Source organism: Loxodonta africana, chromosome 3 (genome assembly GCF_030014295.1).
Source record: "Loxodonta africana isolate mLoxAfr1 chromosome 3, mLoxAfr1.hap2, whole genome shotgun sequence".
NCBI lineage: Eukaryota > Metazoa > Chordata > Mammalia > Proboscidea > Elephantidae > Loxodonta > Loxodonta africana.
This window is the reverse complement of record NC_087344.1, coordinates 185,177,319-185,196,287: the sequence shown is the minus strand read 5'-3', so window position 1 is coordinate 185,196,287 and position 18,969 is coordinate 185,177,319.

Sequence of the window (18,969 nt, the reverse complement as noted above, 5' to 3'; positions counted from 1 at the left end):
AAGGGATCAGTCCCTGGAGAAGGACATCATGCTTTGGTAAAATAGAGGGTCAGCGAAAAAAGGAAGCCCCTCAATGAGATGAACTGGTGCAGTGGCTGAACAATGGGCTCAAGCATAGCAACGGTTGTGAGGATGGGGTCACTATGGGTCGCCATGGGCAGCATGGGGTTGCTATTTGTTGGAACCGACTTGCGGACACCTAAGAACAACAAATAAATATTCGGTCAGAAAGTATTGGCTAAACAAATTTTGGAAAGAAATAAAGCCATGTTGTTGTCCTGGGAATGTTCAGCATGTAGAAGAATGACTGACACATCAAAAACAAAGAAACAAACAAAAAGCCATCGCTGTTGAGTTGATTCTGTCTCACAGCCCTGGTGGTGGAGTGGCTGATTGTTTGGCTGCCAAACAAAAGGTCAGCAGTTTGAATCCAACAGCCATGCCTTGGAAACCCTATGGGGAGTTCTACTCTGTCCTATAAGGCTACTCATAAGCCTGACACATAGTAGGCTCTGAATAAATATCTGTTAAATGAATGTTAAGAATGACATACCGTCAAATGAAGAATGGATTTGCAGGATGCATGCATAGTGACTTCAGATTTTGTTAAATCACTCATCAAGGTGAAAAAAAATAGAAAATAATTCTGCACAGCATGTCTTTTGATGATGACTGTGCTGGGCTAGCTTCTGTGTTTTTTTTTTTTTTTTGAGAATAAGTGTATTGTCTCCTATCTCATTCAATCCAAACCAATCTCCATTTACAGATTCTAATGTGAAATTAGAGTGTATAATTAAATTATGTTTAATATTAAATAGTTTTCAAATTGTAGTTTGTAATGCATCAAATATATATCTCAATTATTATATTCAATATTTTCTTAAATTTGATATCAAATTATTGTTTCTTATAAGTCTTGAATCCTAATGTGTCAGTATCTTTATGTAACATAGTGGGACTTTTGAAAAACTTGAGTATTTACAAAGTTATAATAACTTGCATATAGATTTTCTCTTTTTTTTACATACAACTTTTCCCAGTTTGAAGCAACTGTTTTACTAATTCATAAGTTTTTCTTTAATTGTGCTTTAGGCAAAATTTTTTTAGGTGAAAGTTTACAGAGCAAAGTAGTTTCTTATTAAGTGATTAATTCACAAACTGTTTTGTGACATTGGATGCCAACTTGCGATGTGCCAACATTCTCCCCTTCTCCACCCCAGGCTCCCTGTTTCCATTCATCAGTTTTCCAATCCCTTCCTGCCTTCTTGTCTTTGCTTTTGGTCTACTGTGCCCATTTAGTCTTATATACATGATGACACTTCCAAGCACATTCTTCATGGGTGTTATTGTTTGCCGTTATAGACCTGTCTGATCTTTGGCTGAAGGGTGAACCTCAGGAGTGACTTCAGCACTGAGATCAAAGGTGTTCAGGGGCACACTCTTGGGGTTTCTCAATTCTGTCAGACCAGCAAGTCTGGTGTTTTTGTTGTGAATTCAAATTTTGCTCTACATTTTTCTCCCACTCTGTCCAGGACCCTCTATTGTGATCCCTGTCAGAGTAGTCAGGAGTGGTAGCCAGGCACCATCGAGTTGTTTTGGACTCAATCTGGTGGAGGTTGTGGTAGTTGTGGTCCATTAGTCCTTCAGACTAATCTTTCCCTTGTGTCTATTGTTTTGTTCATTCTGTTTTGCTCCAGTGGGGATGGGACCAGTACATGTATCTTACATGGCCACTTGAAGGCTTTTAAGATCTCAGATGTTACTCACCACAGTCAGAAGTAGAACATTTTCTTTATAAACTATATTATTCCTTTTGAGCTAATTGCTCCCTGAGACCACGGCCCCCAGCCCTCAGCCCAGTAACTCAGTCCCTCAGGGAGTTTCGATGTGTCTGTGGTAGCTTCTGTTTCCTGATGTATTTTTCCGTATGTATTACTTAAAAAAACATACATATTATATTCATATTAAAGTTGGTTTCATTTTGGGAAGCTGAAGATAGGGGAAGAGGACATGGTTATATGGAGGCACTGAGTATGGTGAAAGTGGCAAGACTGATGAGTTAAGCATTAGGGAAGTGCTGGGGAAGATCAGTAGGCTCTGGTTAGGGCTGGGGAAGGCAAAGAAAAAGGCCCCAGGGGAATAGAAGGCCAGATAGTCCTGGGACAGATATCTGAGAGTCCTAATCCGAGTGAAGTCTGAGGAACAGATGTGAATGGACTGAGGACCTGGATGGTTTCCTGCTGCTGTCCCAAGGGGCTATGCAAGGCTGGGGGTGGAACCCTCAGAAAGTTATCTTATTCAAGAGTCATTTTTCTTTAGCACTGCTGTTCTTTATTCCTGCCAGTCTTAGTGCTGAGCTTTAATTCCTCAGAAACCCTTTGGTAATTAATTAGTAAAGGTAGCTTGCCATCAGTTCCAGGACAGTTTAACTAATTGGCATCTTTAAAATATAACTTAAAACCAGAGCAGAAACTAGACAAGGTGAGTTGGACATCTTGTTGGGCCATGAATCAAGAATGCTCTCAAGGACAAATGGGATCCTGTAATAAAGCAAAGGAACCAGCTACTTACTTGAATTTATTAAGTATGTAAAAACCATGAGGTCTTAATGATCCTGAAAGAAAAGGAAGAAGGTAAGGAGTGTGAGGATGAGGAGGAGGTTGTTAGGTACCAACTTAATACTCTGAAAGTTGATAATTAAAGTTATAGAATTTATTGTGCTTTCTGTTATAAAGTGTATTTCAGTATAACCAAAAAGCCCTACTGGATGAGGGAAAGTCCTTTTGTTAGAAGCATCCAGCTTATAAAAGCAAAAGAAATTATATAATTAAAAAAATCATTATTTCTAAACTCCAAATGGAAAAAACAAAACAAAAACAATTCAGGCAATGATCATTAGTGGATGGTAAAACCATTTGGTGAAGTATAGATGGAGAATTTGTTTTAAAAAATTTTTATTGTGCTTTAAGTGAAAGTTTACAAAACAAGTCAGTCTCTCATACAAAAACTTGTATACACCTTGCTACATACTCCCAATTGTTCTCACCCTAATTTTTTTTTTTTTAATGAGACAGCCTGCTCCCTACCTCCACTCTCTGGTTTCATGTCCATTTCAGCAGCTTCTAACGCCTTCTACCCTGTCTTCTCCCCTCCAGGAGGAGATGGCAGCATAGTCTCAAGTCTCCACCTGATCCAAGAAGCTCACTCCTCAGCAACATCCTTCTCCAACTCATTGTCAAGTTCAATTCCTGTCTGAAGAGCTGGCTTTGGGAATGGGTCCTGTCCTGGGTCAACAGAACGTCTGGGGGCCATGACCACCGGGGTCTTTCTAGTTCCAGTCAGACATTAAGTCTGGTCTTTTTATGACAATTTGGTGTCTACATCCCACTGCTCTCCTGCTCCCTCAGGGTTTCTCTGTTGTGTTCCCTTTCAGGATGGTCATCGGTTGTAGCTACGCACCATCTAGTTCTTCTGGTCTCAGGCTGATGTAGTCCTTGGTTTATGGGGCCCTTTCTGTCTCTTGGGCCCATAATTACCTTGAGTCCTTGGTGTTCTTCATTGTTCTTTGATCCAGGTCGCTTGAGAGCAATTAATGCATCTTAGATGGCTGCTTGCTAGTGTTTAAGACCGTAGACTCTACTCTGCAAAGTGGGATGCAGAATGTTTTCGTAATAGATTGTATTATGCCAATTGACTTAGGTGTCCCCTGAAACCATGGTTCCCAAATCCCCGCCCCTGCTATGCTGGCCTTCAAAGTGTTCAGTTTATTCAGGAAACTTCTTTGTTTTTGGTTTAGTCCAGTTGTGCTGATCTCTCCTGTTTTGCGTGTTGTCTGTCCCATCTCCTAAAGTAGTTGTTAGGTATTTCTAATTAGTGAATACCCCTCTCCCACTCTCCCTCCCTCCCCCCTCCTGTAACCATCAAAGGATATTTTATTCTCTGTTTAAACTGTTTCTCGAGTTCTTATAATAGTTGTCTTGTACAATATTTGTCCTTTTACATCTGACTAATTTCACTCAGCATAATGCCTTCCAGATTCCCCCATGTAATGAAATGTTTCACAGATTCATCACTGTTCTTTATCGATGTGTAGTATTCCATTGTGTGAATATACCGTAATGTCTTTATCCATTCAACTGTTGATGGACACCTTGCTTGCTTCCATTTTTTTGCTATTGTAAAGAGTGCTGCAATGGACATGGATGTGCATATATCTGGTCGTGTAAAGGCTGTTATTTCTCTAGGATATATTCCAAGGAGTGGGATTGCTGGATCATATGGTAATATTATTTCTAGCTTCTTAAGGAAGCGACAAATCAATTTCTAAAGTCGTTGTACCATTTGACATTGCCACCAGCAATGTATAAGTGTTCCAATCTCTCCACAGCCTCTCCAACATTTATTGTTTTGTGATTTTTGGATTAATGCCAACCTTGTTGGAGTGAGTTGAAATCTCATTGTAATTTTGATTTGCATTTCTCTAATGGCTAATGACCGTGAACATTTCCTCGTTTATCTGTTAGGTACCTGAATGTCTTCTTTAGTAAAGTGTCTGTTCATGTCTTTTGCCTGTTTTTAAATTGGTTTATTTGTCATTTTGTAGTTGAGTTTTTGCAGTATCATGTAGATTTTAGAGATCAGGCACTGATCGGAAATGTCATAGCGAAAATATTTTTCCCAGTTTGTCGGTAATCTTTTTACTCTTTTGTTGAAGTCTTTGGATGACCATAGGAGTTTGATTTTTAGGAGCTCCCAGTTATCTTTTTTGCAGTTATCTAGATTTTCATCTAGATTGTTAGTAATGTTTTGTATACTGTTTATGCTATGCATTAGGTCTCCTAATGTTGTCCCTATTTTTCTTCCATGATGTGTATCGTTTTAGATTTTATATTAGGTCTTTGATCCATTTTGAGTTCTTTTTTGTGCATGGTGTGAGGGATAGGTCTTGTTTTACTGTTTTGCAGATTTATATCCCTTTAAGCCAGCACCAATTGTTAAAAAGACTGCCTTTTCCCCAATTAACTGTCTTTGGGCCTTTGTCAAATATCAGCTGCTCATATGTGGGCTGATTTATGTCTGGATTCTCAATTCTGTTCCATTGGTCTATATATCTGTTGTTGTTCCAGTAGCAGGCTGTTTTGACTACTGTGGCAGTACGATAGGTTCTAAAATCAGGTAGAGTGAGGCCTCCCACTTTGTTCTTCTTTTTCAGTGTTGCTTTACTTATCCAGGGCCTCTTTCCCTTCCATATGAAGTTGGTGATTTGTTTCTCCATTGCATTCAAAAAAATTGTGGAATTCGGATCAGAATTGTATTGTATCTATAGATGGCTTTTGGTAGAATAGACATTTTTACAAAGTTAAGTCTTCCTATCTATGAGCACAGTATGTTTTTCCAGTTTTGTAGTTCTGTTTTGGTTTCTTGCAGTAGAGTCTTGTAGTTTTCTTTGTAGCAGTCTTTTACATCTCTGGTAAGATTTATTCCTATGTGTTTTATCTTCTTGGTGGGTACTGTAAATGGTATTGATTTGGTTTTTTCTTCCTCAATGTTCTTTTTGCTGGTGTAGAGGAATCCAACTGATTTTTGTATGATTACCTTGTATCCTGATACTCTGCTGAACTCCTCTATGAGTTTCAGTAGCTTCCTTGAGGATTCTTTAGGGTTTTCTGTGTATAAGATCATGTCATGTGCAAATACAGATACTTTTACTTCTTCCTTGCCAATCTGGTTGCCCTTCATTTCTTTATCTAGCCTAATTGCTCTGGCTAGGACCTCCATCACAATGTTGAATAAGAAGTGTGTTAAACGGCATCCTTTTCTGGTTCCCGGTCTCAAGGGGAATGTTTTCAGGCTCTCTGCATTTAGGATGATGTTTTCTATTAGCTTTGTATAAATGCCTTTTATTATGTTGAGGAATTTTCCTTCTATTCCTATTTTGCTGAGAGTTTTTATTATGAATGGGTGTTGAACTTTGCTAGAGGCGTTTTCTGCATCAATTGATAAAACCGTGATCCTTGTCTTTGGTTTTATTTATGTGATAGATTCCATTAATAGTTTTTCTAATGTTGAACCATCCCTGCATAGCTGGTAGGAATCCAATTTGGTCACGGTGAATTATTTATTTGATATGTTGTTGAATTCTATTGGCTAGAATTTTGTTGTGGATTTATGCATAATTTCATGATTTTCATTTTGGCCTTTCCTTCTTTTTGTATGTGGGCATTTATTGATATAAATCGACCTTGAGCACAGCTTTCGCTGTGTCCCAAAGATTCTGATAGGAAATGTTTTCATTCTCATTGGATTCTATGAATTTCTTTATTCCATCCTTAATGTCTTCTATAATCCAGTCTTTTTGGAGCAGGGTATTGTTGAGTTTCCAAGTGTTTGATTTCTTTTCCCTGCTTTTTCTGTTATTGATTTCCACTTTTATGGTCTTATGGTCAGAGAAGATGCTTTGTAGAATTTCAATGTTTTGGATTCTGCTAAGGCTTGTTTTATGCCCTAATATGTGCTCTATTCTGGGGAATGCTCCATGTGCACTAGAGAAGAAAGTGTGCTTCGTTGCTGTTGGGCGGAGTGTTCTATATATGCCTCTGATATTGTTGATTGAAAAAAAAAATTTTTTATTGCTAGTTTAGAAAAGTTTTTGTTTTTTGAGCATCACAGCTTGATATTGGACATTGGTAGGTACATTCATAAGATGATATAACCTCTGACACTGCGCCGTTCTTTCATGATGCTGGGTGAGTCAATACAGTGAGTGGTAGGAGTCCTAGAAGCCACTCCTTTACAATAGTTAAGTAATGGCTAGCAATTACTTAACTATATACATGGAAGTGACCTTCAGTATACTATTTTTTTATTGCTGCATAACAAATTAGCATAAATTTAGCAGCTTAAAACAATAGCTACTTGTTATCTCAGAGTTCTGTAGGTCAGAAATCTGGTCAGGGGCCTTGGATGAATTCTTGGCTTAGGGTGCAACAAGATTGCAGTCAAGGTGTCAGCCAGCTGGACTCTTGTCTGGAGACTCTGGGAAAGAATCTGCTACCAGGATCAACCAGGTTGTGACAGAATTCACTTCTGTGATGTTGTAGGACTGAGGATGCGGTTTTCTCCCTGACTATTAGCTGGAGTTTGAATGCAGCCTCTGCTTCAACTCAGCGTATTCTATCACTTCCAACTCAGGTCCTGGGACTTGGGATGGATCAGAAGGCTCAGAAAACAGAGATAGGTTCGAGGGTTCTTCTGGATCCGAGGACTCTGTTGGGAATTGCTGAGACTGGGCACTAGACCACTGCCAGCATGTCTGGTCTGGGCACTGGCCAGCTGTGAGATATAGAGATGGTTCTGTTCTTTACAACTTGTCCTTCTCCTCAGAGATGCATCGCGGAGTTCGCATAAGCCCCCTTTATTCCTTCAGGTGTAAAGCCCAAGGTGCAATATCTGAAGAGCAGGGTAAGGTGCCTTCAACTGCCTATCAATTCACCAGCGAGACCACATGAGCTTGGGTTAGTCATTCCTTCACGGGGCTTCAGTGTTTTTATGTATAAAATCAGGATATTGGGCCACAACCATTCCAGCTCTGAAGTTGACACTATGAGTCTCCAGTCATGGGGAACGACTAGGGAAAATACCTCCAATGCGAGCTGAGGACAAAGCCATCCCCAGGATACCCAGAGTCCACTTTATCCCATTGACCACTAACTCTCCTTCCTCCTTGAATTTTATCAGCAGTCTGGGCTTGAGACTTCTCAAAATGTTCCCAGTGAAATACTTCAGGGATAAACCAATTAATCTTATATTCTGTCTTGCCTCTAGTTCTGGGCCTCTCATACTCTATTGCCTTGGCCATGTTCAGCCTTGCCTAGAAGATGGGGTCAGTCCACAGGCCAGTGAGGGCAAAGGCCCATTGCCCTATAAGCACAGATCTTCACTGTCCCCAGTGACCAAACCAGTCACATCACAACAGGGTCTGGAATGTCTTCCCTGACTGGGTTACCACCATGTGAATTTCATTGTCTTTGGGTAGAAACATTTAGCCTATTATCAACCGCCTACATTCATGACCTAGGTGAAGAGGGATTGTTATTTTAGTGAGGAGTTCTTGGTGATAAAGATGCCATTGCTCTTTTGCTTCAGTCCTGTGCCCAGTCCAGCCCAAACCCTAAGCATCACTATGTGGCATAACCATGTGGGTACAGCTGTGTAACAACCTGCTTTCCTGAGTCCAGACATCGGTGACCAACTTGTTCCGGTTTGCTTTGGACTTTCCTGGGTTTAGCGCTGTATCCAGGAATTCCCTCAGTCTTGGGCAAACCATTACACGTTGCTTAACCTAGACTAGACCTTTTTAAGGCAGCTTAGGTATTGATTTGTTTGACTGAGAGGGGATCAGGGGTCAACAACCCACAACTCTGGATAATCTAAAGACCTCCTAACCTGCCACCAAATCAAGGAACTTGGCATGCATTTCTCCTGATTTTCAACTTGGAGATATAACCTGTTTTTGTGAATGCTTCAGTGGAGTTTTATTCCTGCTCACGCTTATCAGTAGGAAGTGGCCTCTAAGTGCCCATTTTGTCAGTGTGGAGGCTGCACCAGAGTATACTCTATGGCCATCGAGAGCCATCATCCTGGTGTGTGTGCATGTTTGCTGCTGGGGGGATGGGAAAAGGTCCAGGACTCTGAGGGGGTCCTAGCTCCTGGACCTGTCCAAAGTGAAGCAAAATTAGATTCTTCAGTACTGCTTTCCTGCTGTGGACTGCAGATCTTGGGCTGCCAACACACATGCCCTGATTTTTTACACCCTTGGTAAGGTTTTACTGCAATGCTTGGGAGTTGAGGCAAAGAGGATATGCAATGCTTGGCTGGAGAGCCTTGCAATGAGTGTGGTGCCCTTTACTGTTCATCACTGGAATCTCCAAGTAACCAGCATTTAGCGGTAGGTAGGCTCCTGAGAATGGAATCTCAGCCCCCTCTCTTCTCTCTGCATAGCAAGCATCACAGCTTTTCCCTGCCTGGTCTCAGGGACCTCACATGGCCTGAGTGGTCCCAGCTTCCAGGACACTGTCCTGCTGTTATGCCTCTCATGGAAATATCTCATCCAAAGCAGACCATTGCACAACTCCAGGGACACCACTCAGATTTTATTCTCTGTGAATTACTCATAGAATACAACGTGAATGATGCTGTTTGTAATTTTACAATTACCTCATTTGCATCAGAATTAAACATAAATTTAACTCTGCTGCAATATAGCACTGCCCCCACACTTTTTATATCCTGTTTTGTTCAGATCCTCTTCAACAAGAATTTGAAAGAATGGAGTAGCACACTTCAGGATGCAAAATATGCATTGAATCTTTCTCTTCCCTCAGCTAAGATTCATGGTTGTCCCCACCTGTCATCACTCCCAGTGACCCATTTAGGGAGTTTGTGCTTCTTATCCCTGTAACTCTGGTTTCCTCGGGGTTAAAGGTCCTGGTTCCAGAGGTGGAAAGTTCTTACCAGGGGACACAGCAAATATTTCATTCAACTAAAAGCTAAAGCTGCCACCAAAGAATCTCCTTGTGTCCAGGGACCAACAGGGAGAAGATAAGTCACCATCATGCAGGAGTAATTGATCCTGAGAAGCAGGAGGAAATAGGGCTGCTGTTATACAAGAAAGGCAGGGAGGAGTTTGTGTAGAACCGAGGTGATTCACTTGGTCACCTCCTAGCCCCACTGTAAGCGTAAAGAGACGTATGTAGCAACTCTAGACTGAGAGCAATATGGTAGCTTATGGCTCACACTCCTCAGAAATAAGGATTTGGGTCACACCATCAGGAAAACCATCAAGACTTGCCAAGGTGATAAGTAAAGATAAGGAGAATTTAGAATGCATAGTGGAGAAATAAGAGAATATGTGTACAATCTGTGTCCCTGAGACTAGATACAGTGATGGGGGCTGTAATTCATTCACTCTTCTGAGTTTGTGCTTCAGGAAAAGAGGCCTATGGGAACCATGGAGGGCTTCTCCATTGACCAGTATGGAAGAGTAAATCTGTGTAGGGCAAGGGGTGGACTGTGGAGGTCATAACAAATATGCCAATTGGATCTCCTGCATAGTTGATTGACAGCTCCAGCTGCTGCCCCTCCAAAACCACCTCTACACTTGCACTGAGGCCATGCTTCCTGAAGGCTTTTCTCAGCCAATCAGTGAGTGTGGGAAACATACTAAGGCAGGGCTTTGTGAAAAATGTGGAATTCCTCACTGGACAGCTTTGGGTTGTGGACTCCCAGTAGGCTTGGCTGAGGCTTTCTTAGACCTGTACTGCAGGCTGAGACCCTTCCTACCCAGTTCTCCTTCCTTCCCCCTTTTCTTCACAGGTGTGAAATCTGTTTTGCAGTCTGAAGGATCTCCCTGCCTTCTCTTGCTCCCTCCCTGTTGAAATTTTGACGGGTACTATATTCAATCTGTAAATCAATTTGAACAGAACTGTCATTTTTATAAGATAGAATCTTTAATGAATATGGTGTATTTCTTTATTTATCTAGGTCCTCTCTAACTTCTCTGAATAAAATTTGTCATTTTTAATATAGAGGTGTTGCACATATTTCATTGGATTCATACCTATATATTTATTGTTTTGGTATGATATTTAAAAATTACAGTGAAAAATAAAAACAGTGGTATTTTAAAATTACATTTCTCTATTTGTTGCTTATATAGAGAAATGCAATTTATGTGTATTGATTTTGTATTCAGTGTCCTTGCTTAATTAATTGTGAATTCTGATAGTTTGCCTGTAGATTCTTTTAGATTTCTTGGTGAACAATCAGATCACCTGAAAATAATGTCAGTTCTATTTTTTTCCTTTCCAAAAATTACTCTTTAATTTTTCATCTTATTGCACTTTAAGACTCCTTCTCCCTCCCTCTTGTATAAAATGGAATAAACGAGCTCGTAACATACGCTCTCGAATCATGCTTGATCTCAGAGGGAAAGATTTGTTTGCTCTAGTTTCTTTGTAGGTGCTTTGCATCAGATTAAAACAGTGTTTATAGTTTACAGTTTGTGTCTTAGTTATCTCGTGCTGCTACAACAGAAATACCACAAGTGGTTGGTTTTAACAAAGAGATTTTTTCTCACAGTCTACTAGGCTAGAAGACCAAATTCAGTGATTTAGCTCCAGAGGAAGGCTTTCTGTCTCTGTTGGCTCTGGAGGAAGGTCTATCTCCTCACACTTCCCCTGGTCAAGGAGCTTCTCCACTCAGGCACCCTGGGTCCAAAAGACACAGTCTGCTTCCATGGTGGTATGAGGTCCCCCAACTCTCTGCTTGTTTCCCTTTCATCTCTTGTAAGATAAAAGGTGATGCAGGCCACACCCCAGGGAAACTCCCTTTACACTGGATCCGGGATGTGATCTGAGCGAGGGTGTTACATCCCACCCTAATCCTCTTTAGCCACAGGCAGAGATTTACATAGGTAAATCACAAAATGGAGGATAACCACACAATACTGGAAATCATGGCTTAACCAAGTTGACACATATTTTTGGGGGGTCACAACTGAATCCGTGACATTTTGCAAAGGTTTTTGTTAACATGATCGGATGTTGAATTTTTTTCAAATGCATATTTTGCATCTATTGAGATAATCTTTTTTTTTTTTTTTTTTTACTTCATTCTGTTGGTGTGGTGAATTACTCTGATTTAAAGATATTAAGCTACTTTGAATTACTGGAATAAACTCCACTTAGTCATGATCAGTTATCTTTTCTGTATATCTATGGACTCCATTTTGTTTAGAGTTGCATCTGTGCTCATTAGAGAGATTATTTATTGCCTGTAATTTTCCATCAGATCAACTTTCGTGAGAGGGAGCTGATGCTGTTGGGTCCATACATATTCATTTGTGCCTTGGTGAAAAAAAAAAAAGAAACCTCGAAACAAAAAACCAATCTCTTTGCCATCTAGCCGATTCCAACTCATAGCAACTGTGTAGAACACAGTAGGACTGCTCCATAGGGTTTTCAAGGAGTGGCTGGTGGATGTGAACTGCAACCTTTTGGTTATCAGCCGAGTTCTTAACCATTGAAGCACCAGGGCTCCATCTACCCTGTTAACCACTACTTATTATGTCCCCCTGGATGGTTAAATTTTGCTTCCTGTCCTCTGCCATTCAGGAATTCCATCATCCACACCAATATTAAGAAGCCCAGTTCCACAGTAGCATTCTTCACTATTATTCCCAGTTTGCAGTGGGTAGCTCCCACTGAGGTTGTCAAAGATGCTGTTGTCTCTCTTGAGTGTATTTCTTGTGGCCTTATGAGGGGAGTGCCCTCTGGCTCTCCTAAGGAACACGGTCAGGTGATGGGCTCTCAGTTATTGCATGGTAAATTCATTCTAACCGAGCCTTCCAAGTCATTCTTCAATACTGTGCCCAGGAAGTTCTGACAACTCTAACCCCTTTCAGAAGGTCATCAGTGTGTAGTAACCAAACATCAAGGAGTCATTTTGGCAAACCGTTTGGACCAGCTCCAGATGTCCTTGCCTAAAATTGAATCCTAAATCATGGACTAGTGCCCCCATGTCAGTGAAATCTCTTTTATTCAACCCTTTATCTCACCTGCCTCGTTTAACACTCCCCAAAACCCCAGTGCCATCAAGCCGATTCCGACTCATAGAGACCCTATAGGATAGAGTAAGATCCTCAAATGCTCTGTTTCTTCCTCCTTGTTCATGGTAATTAGGTTCTGAAATTCCTTTGGCATGCAAAGAATTTTTTTTTTAACTAGAGCAGGGCTTGTACTTCCGATTGTGTTTAGGCCTGCCTCTTGTTATTGTCTTGCCACAACAAGGTGTAGTAAGATAAATTTCCTGGGGAACAAGCATCTGGGAGGCACCTGCTTTAGATGAAGTCATTGCCTAGTCTTCAGGGAGGGGGAGGCTGTTCTCTTCTAGCAACAAGAAAGGATCAGAGTAAATGGGGGATTCTATCATCCAAATATCCCAGCCATGGTATTTTCAATCGCATCATAAGCATGTGAAAGCTGGACAATAAATAAGGAAGACTGAAAAAGAATTGACGTCTTTGAATTGTGGTGTTGGTGAAGAATATTGAACATACCATGGACTGCCAAAAGAATGAACAAATCTGTCTTGAAAGAAGTACAAGCAGAGTGCTCCTTAGAAGCAAGGATGGCGAGACTCCGTCTTACATACTTTGGACATGTTGTCAGGAGGGATTCGCTCCTGGAGAAGGACATTATGGTTGACAGAGTACAGGGTCAGTGGAAAAGAGGAGGACACTCAACCAGGTGGATTTACACAGTGGCTGCAAGAATGAGCTCAAGCATAAGAACAATTTTAAGGATGGCTCAGGACCACGCAGTGTTTCGTTATGTTGTGCATAGGGTAGCTATGGGCTGGAACCAACTCCACGGCACCCAAAAAAAACAACATTATCCAAATGTCCTCATCATAGCTCTCAGGTTCTAATCTTCCCTAATTAGGCCTCTGACCTTGGTATAGAAATCAAACACTATGCATTTAGTCTTCTTTACAGCTCCGTTACCATTATAATCAAGTACTGGGCCTCAGTTTTATGCGCAGTATGCCCTGTAGTTGTAGGAGATTAAAGTCTCCTTAAATGTTACCCTAGAAGTCCTGTCTTTTGCTGCATGCCCATTATTTTGTTTTATCAAAACCTCCAATTATGTACAAAGAAGCCTTCCCATGCTACTGTCTTTATAAGCATCATCGCCTCCATACGGAGTAACTGTTCTAGCACTTGATCTCCCAGTGCTTTTCCTTCCATCTGCATCTAATCCAGGTCGCCAGAGGGAGAACTTCAGTAATTATGCTGCCTCTATTTTTTTTTATATGCCAGAGGTTTGATCGCTTCATTTACCAATGGTAATGGGGTTTCTACAGCCTAAGAGAAGAGAAAGATCTATTCTAGATGCCATTTTGAGACTCTGATTTCAAGGGTCATTCCTGATACCAATTGTCTTAATTCAGGGTCCTTGGAAAACAGAGTCTAAGGCAAAGCATATGTACCAATCTTTCATTTTGGTGTGTGGTGTGTGTGCGTGCTTGCGTGTGTGTGTATGTATAATTCCAGGGAAACAACGGAGAAGGGAATAGAAGTAAGGAGGCAAGAAGGGACAGCATAAATAGTGTAGTGCATTACTGAGCTGACCACTGCTTCTTAAGAAAACAGAGCTGGGTGCTTGGTCACAGAGGATGTCTCCAGAGAGGTCATATGGGAGCACTACATCGTGGAACAGTCTGTCAGGGATGGGTATGGGGAGCAAAGGTGAGCGAATTATCTGCCGATTCCTTCCTTCTCGTCTTTTGTCAGTTTATGTCTGCCCCATAGGACTTTAACTCCCCCCATGCTTGCGCTTTGCAGAGGTGGCTGCAAAGCCCCAACACACGTGAGTGTTTGTAGTACCTGGACCCCCAGCAACAGTGCCCAGTCATCCGCATTGTGGGCATGGGAGCTGTGGTTGTGCCAGGGTGGTAGCCGTCATAGAACCAGTTTCCTAAATTCTGGGTCACAACCAGGAGGCTTCACCTTGCAAGCAACAGTCCTGCAGTGGGTCTCTAACTTCCTCTCCTCCAGCCCTCCAAAGAGTTATAAGCCCTTGAGTCCCTTGATTCATTGTCTTTCTGTTTAAAATATAGGGAGTGGTTTCTGTCTTCTGCACTAAACCCTGACAGTTGCCAATGGTGACTCTAGACTCCCAGGCTCTTAAATGCACCTGGAGACATGGGACTGGACAAGGTGACCTCCCAGCCCTGTGACTTTTGGGTCCATATGAAGGAGAGGAGTAAAGAGAAGTCATAGAGTCTATTGTACCTGTCCCCCTTCCTCTGTGCAAAGCATTCCCATGAGATTCTGTGCAATGCCCTTGGCTCCGATGCATTCCAGCCTGGTGCAGAAGAGCTGGAGCTGGAAGCAGGAGGTGGGGGTCAGAAGGAGAGTCCCTGGGGGCACAGTGAGGAAGAGCTGTGCTGAATCACTGCAGTTTACCTTTCTCCTGTTTGCAGTTCTACTTTTTCCCCTCCTGGGGTGACCATAGGAAATCCTGGTAGTATAGTGGTTAAGTGCTAACCAAAGAGCTGGCAGTTTGAATCTGCCAGGCGCTCCTTGGAAGCCTATGGGGCAGTTCTACTCTGTCCTATAGGGCTGCTATGAGTCTGAATTGACTGGATGGTAGTGGGTTTTTTTTTTTTTTTTGGTTTTGGGACAACCACTAAGAAAACCAGAGCCTTTGTAGATCCAACCTGGTCATACCTGGGTGCTGGGGTTGGTGCAGCTCCCACCACATAGACCATGATCGAGGCCATATCGAAAACCTGGCCATTGAGTTTCTGGGAGGCTGAGAAATCAGTGCAGTTGCAAGAGGACACAACAGTGGTAGCTGGGGTTTGGGAATGGCGTGAGCCATCACTAATACCATCCAGCTGAGGAAGAAAGGCACGCAGCCATGGTGTGGGGGACGGGCATGGCTGAGTGGAGCTGTGTGGAAACATAACTTCTGTCTCATACAGTGTACAAGTGGCAACAGGATGTATTAAAAAGAAACTATTGGGTGAAAGAAAATAGAAACCAGAAAAATATAAAACACATTGGATATAATTTTCTTAATTTTATGCCAACTAAAATTCACACACCAAACAACAATACACATTAAGTAAACATGCAGAGAAATAGATACATATTAAACATGATAAGCGTGTACTGAGAGAGGGAGTTGGGACTGGAGAAAAATTTTAAAAATAACGAAAACGAAGAACTTTCCTGTAGCAATGTTGATAATACGCCATAAACCAAGGGTGATTATCACTCCATTCCTCCGCACCTGTGATTCAAAAAGAGCAAATGTCAATTAAAATACAATGAAATCATATTGGTTATAACACAGTATTCAAAGAGCATAAAAAGTTTTTCAATGTAAAATTTGATCATTTTTCCTCTTGTCCCCACCTACTCAGTCCTTCTCTCCATGGGCAACGATTATAACTAATTCTTGCATGTCCTTAACTGACAGATTTAAAAACCGTAATGACTGGCTTTAACCAGTGATCAAGAGAGATCTGATGCCATTGGGAGGGTGGGTGGAGATGGAGGCAGAGACCCAGACTGCAGCTGGTTGGGCTGGTGGGCCAGGCTGGCGAGAGGTCCTGCTTGGGGCAGCAGCAGAAAGGTATAGATACATTTTCAAGGAACGTTGTGGGGAATTTTCAGGTGTGAGACAAGTGCATGAGAGAAAGGGGTAAGTCCAGAAAGCTGGTAAGTTTCACTGAGCACTGAAAGAGGGGCTGATGGGGGAATGTGAAGAGCCTGAGAATAAGCCCCATCCTGAAACAAAAACAAAAACAAACCCATCGTCATTGAGTGGATTGTGACTCACAGCAAGTAGAACTGCCCCACAGGGTTTCCAAGGAATGCCTGGTGGATTCAAACTGCCCACCTTTTGGTTAGCAGCCAGAGCTCTTAACCACTACACCACCAGGGTTTCCTAGGAGCGGTATTAAGAGTCCCAGGGTGGCTCGAATGGTTAAGTTCTTGGCCACCAATTGAAGGACTGGAGATTAGAACCTTCCCAGAGACACCTTGGAAGAAAAGCCTGGAGATCTTGTTCTGAATGGTCGTAGCCATGAAAACCCTACAGAGCAGTTCTACTCTGAGGTACACGGGCTTGCCATGAGTCGGACTCAACTCGATGGCAACTGGGTTGTTTTTTCTGTGATGGTATTAGGAACAGTTGTGGGGAACAGTCTGAATGGTCCAGGATCTCCTGTGGGGAATTTTAGGGGCAGGGGTAACAGGCAAAGAGTAAACTTCAGTGATTTAGCACAGCCGTACCTCAGTGTGCCACCACAGACTCTCCTTCTGACCACAAGCTCCTGCTTCCCACTCTAGCTCTTCTGTAGCAGGCAGGAACACATCAGGGCCAAAGGCGTTGCACAGAAATTCATGGGAATGTTTTGCATAAAGGAAAGAGGACAGATGCTAAAGGATTTATGACTTGTCTTCACTCCCTTCCTCCATAGGAAACGAATAGTCATAGGGATGCAAGGTCAACCTAGCTCAGTCCCATGTCTCCAGGTGCATCTAAGAGCCTGGGAGTCTACAGTCACCATTGGCAACTGTCAGGGTATAGTGCAGAAGACAGAAACCATTCCCTACTGGGCTGGGTTTATATATATATATTTATAATCAATTTTTATTGTGCTTTAATTGAAAGTTTACCAATCGAGTCCGTCTCTCACACAAAAATTTGTATACACCTTGCTTTACATTCCTAATTGCTCTCTCCCTATTGAGACAGCACACTCCTTCCTTCTACTCTCTCTCCTTGTGTCCATTTGGCCACCTTCTCGCCTCCTCTGGGGCCTCATCTCTCCTCCAAACAGGAGATGCCAGCATTGTCTCATGTGTCTACTTCATCCAAGAAGCTCATTCTTTACCAGTATCATTTTCTATCCCACAGTCCAGTCCAATCCCTGTCTGAGGAGTTGGCTTTGGGAATGGTTCCTGCCCTGGGGTAATAGAAGGTCTGTGGACGATGACCTTTCGGATCCTTCTAATCTCAATCTGACCATTAAGCCAGTCTTTTTAAGAGAATTTGGAGTCTGCAACCCACTGCTCCCCTGCTCCCTCAGGGGTTTTCTGTTATGTTTACTGTCAGGGTAGTTATCGGTTATGGCTGGGCACCATCTATTTCCTCTGGCCTCAGGCTGATGTAGTCTCTGGTTTATGTGGCCATTCCTGTCTCTTGGGTTCATAATTACCTTGTGTCTTTGGTGTTCTTCATTCTTCCTTGTTCCAGGTGGGTTGAGAACAATCGATGCATGTTAGATGGCTGCTTACTAACTTTTAAGTCCCAAGATGCCACTCTCCCAAGTGGGATGCAGAATGTTTTCATGATTGGTTGTATTATGCCAATTGACTTAGATGTCCCCTGAAACCATGGTCCCGAAACCCCGGTCCCTGCTACACTGGCCTTCGAAGTGTTCAGTTTATTCAGGAAACTTCTTTGCTTTTGGCTTCGTCCAGTTGTGTTGACCTCTCCTGTATTGTGTGTTGTTTTTCCCTTTGCCTAAATAAAACTTACCTAGTTTTTTTTTTTTAGTGTTCGTGTTTAGTATCTAATTAGTGAAAACCTCTCTCCCTCCTTCCCTCACTACCTCCTCTCATAACCATCAAGGAATATTTTCTTCTGTGTTTAAACTATCTCCCCAGTTCCTGTAATAGTGGTGTTTTACAAAATTTGTCCGTTTACAACTAATTTCACTCAGCATAATGTCTTCCAGGTTCCTCCATGTTATGAAATGTTTTATGGATTTGTCATTGTTCTTTACCAATCGTAGCATCCCATTGTGTGAATATACCATAATTTATTTATCATTCATCTGTTGATGGGCACCTTGGTTGCTTGCATCTTTTTGCTATTGTGAACAGCGCTGCAATGAACATGGGTGTGCGTATATCTGTTCGTGTAAAGGCTCTTATTTCTCTCGGATATATTCCAAGGAGTGGAATTTCTGGTTTGTATGGTAGTTCTAAGGACGTGCCAAATCATTTTCCAAAGTGGCTGTAGCATTTTACATTCCCACCAGCAGTGTATAAGTGTCCCAGTCTCTTCACAGCCTCTCCAACATTTATTATTTTGTGCTTTTTGAATTAATGCCAGCCATGTTGGAGTGAGATATCGTAGTTTTGATTTGCATTTCTCTAGTGGCTAATGATCATGAGCATTTCTTCATGTATCTGTTAGCTACCTGAATGTCTTCTTTAGTGAAGTGCCTGTTCATATCCTTTGTCCATTTTTTAATTGGGTTGTCTTTTTGTAGTTGAGTTTTTGCAGTATCATGTAGATTTTGGAGATTAGGTGCTGATCGGAACTGTCACAGCTAAAAGCTTTTTCCCAGTCTTAGGTAGTCTTTTTACTCTTTTGGTGAAGT